At 37.5% G+C, this 4,432-nt stretch overlaps 1 pseudogene; it reads left to right on the top strand.

Annotated features, from left to right (window-relative positions):
* The first annotated feature begins 445 nt into the window (after window positions 1-445).
* Window positions 446-816, top strand: LOC135965320 (cyclin-dependent kinase 2-associated protein 2 pseudogene; annotated as a pseudogene).
* The last annotated feature ends 3,616 nt before the right edge of the window (window positions 817-4,432 follow it).

Raw genomic sequence — 4,432 nt, 5'->3', positions numbered from 1 at the left:
TGAAAAAATTTAGGTAAATATTTAATAATGTCCCCTTTTCTATCCCAAGAAGTAATTTCATAGTTTATTTAAATTTTTTAACAAAAATGTAGCATAGATTTTTTTAAAAAAATAATTGCATATTTTAACTCAATATATCCAAAATACTGTGTCAACATGTAATCAATGTAAAAATTACTATAGTTTGCATTCTTTTTTCATATGAAATCTTTGAAATCCATTGTGTATTTTACATTTTAGTATGTCTCAACTAACTCAAATGTGAAATTTTCATCGAGAATATCTGAACTGTATTTAGATTAATAAAAACTGCAGTTAAAAAATTCAACACAGATTTAGTAGGGGGGCCGTGCAGCCAGCTTGCAAATCAGATCTCTGCTGAGCGGCCAGGCAGCCAACCCCCGAGGAGCGGCCTGCTGGCATCCCCAGCGCCCAGGAGTTGAGGATGTCCTACAAACCCATCACGCCTGCCCCCAGCAGCACCCCAGGCTCCAGCACCCCTGGGCTGGGCACCCCGGTCCCTACAGGAAGTGTCCCGTCGCCGTTGGGCTCAGTGCCAGGAGCTGCTGTCCCTTTCAGACCGCTATTTAACGACTTTGGACCGCCTCCATCGGCTGCATGCAGGCCATGACACCACCTGGCGCCCAGGGCTCCCAGAGCACCCACAGGGAACTGCTGTCGGTCACAGGGGAGATGGGCAAAGGGATCCGGACCACCTTTGCTGGGAGCAAGACCACCACGGAGCACCTGAAGAGGGAGATCATCCATCCCTAGTCAGAGTGCCTGGCAGAGACAGGGCGGAACCCACACACTTAACAGGAAGCTCCTAAGCCTCCGTGTCTGGACTTTTCCCGGCCACTCCAGGGCACCTGCTTCTCCCTGGCCCTCATCCCTAGCTGCCCTAACCATCCTGGGCTTCCTGTCCTGTGTCCCTTGATGGTGCCCTCAGGAACCAAGGGGCGGCTCTCACTCCAGGTGGCAGCACTAACGATCCTCCCTTCCCCCCACCCCACTCTGCCAAAGCAACAAGAGTTAGCAGCGAGGTCCCCGTGAGTCCCACCCATGATCTGCCCACAATGTTGCCCACTGGAACTTTCTGCGGCCCCCACCACTCAGCCCTTCCCAGCACTTCTCCCACGTGCCCCCAGCCTCCTTCTCCCTCAGCACGGGCTCAGGCCTCAGGTCTGACACTTCCCTGCCTTGTGTCTTTTGCTAAATATGACCTTTCTACATTAATAAAAGATGATTTGGAGTTGCGCTCTCTAAAAAAAAGTTTAATATAAAAGAGAAATAAAGGGAAATTTAGCAACGGAATATATAGATGAATATTTAAGTACTCAGAGATGACATTACTACCAGACATAATGAGATCATCAGATATTTCATTTACTTATGATTAATATGTTTGCATTTACCTTTTAATTTAATTTTATTTATGTATTTATTTTTATTATACTTTAAGTTCTAGGGTACATGTGCACAACATGCAGGTTTGTTACATATGTTTACATGTGCCCTGTTGGTTTGCTGCACCCATTAACTCATCATTTACATTAAGTATTTCTCCCAAGGCTATCCCTCCTCCCGGCCCCCCACCCCATGACAGGCCGCGGTGTATCATGTTCCCTGCCCTGTGTCCAAGTGTTCTCATTGTTTAATTTCCACCTATGAGTGAGAACATGCTGTGTTTGGTTTTCTGACCTTGTGATAGTTTAAACAAACTAGGAAGTTCAGAAGTCACTTTATAAGAGAAATAATGAAAAATAAAGTATTACTGACATTGGTAACAGAATAAAAATTAGAGTTAGACAAAGTATTAACAAGCAAGCTTATTTATTTATGAGATAGGAAAATATTAAAAAGGATTTAATCATGTCTTGTCAACACGAAGAAAAAGTGTATTATATATAATTCCTTTGTTAACTTATTATTGTGTTTCCTTGTATAATTTTCACTTGGTGTTGTTGATTTTACTACTTGCTGCATTATTTCAAAAACTACCTCTTCATCGACGATTTCAACTTTTGCTATGTGGACAGAATTATAAAACCCAATTTCAAAATTTCAACTGAACATTGTCACCACTTTTCTTTGGGCTTTTAATAATAATAAAAAAAACCCGAAGTAATTGTGTGTGTGCATGTGTGTATTTTAGCATTATCATGAATCTAATAACAATAAAATCAAACAAAAGCAAATGGATAAGCAATATGTTGGACTAGCATCTCAAGTATGAAAATGGCATTGCAAACAGTGATATGATTTTTTTCAAAATGGTAAACTTTTTAAATTATGATCTTATTTTAACCTAAAATCTTACTATCAGAAAATGCAGTGTATATTAAAATGTTCGGAAATGTTTTTATTCACATTTATTAAATGGTTGTACTCACTCAGATATCTACAAATTGGTTTTTCTCTTATGTAATTGTCTTATAGAATGTTCAAAAGTCATGCAGAATGTGAGATAATATTCTATTGAATAGGATAATTTTATCATTGCAAGACATCAAACACCCCTGTTTCCTGCCAAATAAATGTACAATAGCAATAAATGTAAAGATGTGTTTTTAAAAAAAGGCACATTTTAGAGTTATAAAACAAGGATTTTAAAACTTGAATTGTTACAGTGAATATGTCTTAATATAGGCTACAGTCACTTTAGATAAAAAGTTACCTCACATCTATTTTCAGTATTACTTAAATGTGTTTATGTAATGGCAAAGTTTTTTTTTGTTTTTTTTTTTTTGTTTTTTTTGTTTTTTGCCTAGAGGCAGGTATTTTGCCACATGGCTATTTATGGTATGAAACTATATTTAAACGCATGTACACATGTAAAAGCTGCCACTGTGGCTGTAAACTATTAAAAGTTATCAAGATTAAAAAATAAACAAGTACAAATATTTGTTTTTCTATGAAATGTCTTTACTCCAGTCCAAATTTAGACATTTAAAATGCTTGAAATTAATAAAACCAAGTGTTTCACATATTTAAGTTTAAATGGCCTTTGTCCTAGTTTTATTAGTGAAACAGCACACTGCAGTTTTTTCACTCTCATACAACCTTAAAACGTAGACCGAAAACTTTGATAAAACTTGTAGGGCATTATCTGATGAAACACATTAAACACTAAAGGAGAAATACAACCTCATTGTTTATAAAACACGTATAAGAAGGAACCCTGCATACATATATCCATCAGTTTTGTATTTTCAAGAAATATTTGCCTTAAACTGAGCTTCATAAGAGTATGTGTTCTCACACAAAGCCAAGGAAAGCAAGTTTGACACAAGGATCTGGAAGTCTACGTGTGTGGCATAATTACATTGAATACATTCCACAGGTAAGGCAGAAATGTATAGTAGAGTGTCCATTATGGAGGAGCACTCAGTACACATTGAATAAAGTGCTTAAAAATTCTCATTGTTGACCTGGACAAAGAGCAGACTTGTTAAGTTTGCTGGTGACAGATATTAAAAGTGAAGATTGAAGGAAAAATGATGTACAGAAGAGAGATTTTAATTTCAAAGTAACATAAATAATTCAAAGAAATCTAGGGAAGTGACTTGCTTAAGTATTCATGCAGTAAATATTTATTGTGTGTTTACTGTATGCACTGGGAATTAAGCAGTGAAAAAAATACAAAGGAAAACACCAACAATGTCTCTTCTATCATGGAGTTTACATTCTAGCAGCAAGAGAAAGACTATAACCAAATACATATGTAGTACAACATGACTATGAATGGTATGGAGGAAAATATGAATAGTAAGGGGGATGTGGGGGCCTGGGGATTTATTTTGTGGAAGAATAGACAAGAAAGGCCTCATTACCAAGTAATTTTACTCAATCATTTGTTCAATTTATTTATTTGCTGATTCCATAATATTTATGTATTTATGTGTTTTTAATTTATTTTTTATTTTTAGAATCAGGGTGTCACTCTGTCACCCAGGCTGGAGTGCAGTGGTGTGAACATAGTTCACTGTAACCTTACTCCTGGGCTCAGATGATCCTCCCATCTCAGCCTCCCAAGTAGCTAGATCTACAGGCACCTGCCACCATACTTGGCTAATTAAAAAAAACTTTTTTTTAGAGATGGGGTTGTGGTATGTTGGCCAGGCAGGTCTCAAACTCTTGGCCTCAAGCAATCCTGCTGCTTTGGCCTTTTGAAGCACTGGAATTATAGGCCTGGGCCAGTGTGCCTGGACCCATAATATTTACTTAGAGTATACACTGTGATAGGCATTGGAAAGTGTCTGATAGTTCAGTAAAAAACTGCAATGATGTTTACAACAGGTAATTAATTTTGGCCACGATTCTTTTGACTGTCATAACACTGTTCTAAGAAAAAGTGTATATTTCCACTTTACTGTGTCTATGAAACTCAAGCTCAATGTTAAAAAGCTCTGATTTGTGTTTGAAATCATAA

This window comes from Macaca fascicularis, chromosome 10, assembly GCF_037993035.2.
Source record: "Macaca fascicularis isolate 582-1 chromosome 10, T2T-MFA8v1.1".
NCBI lineage: Eukaryota > Metazoa > Chordata > Mammalia > Primates > Cercopithecidae > Macaca > Macaca fascicularis.
The sequence above is the reverse complement of the archived record's forward strand: the minus strand, read 5'-3'. Positions and strand labels throughout refer to the sequence as shown.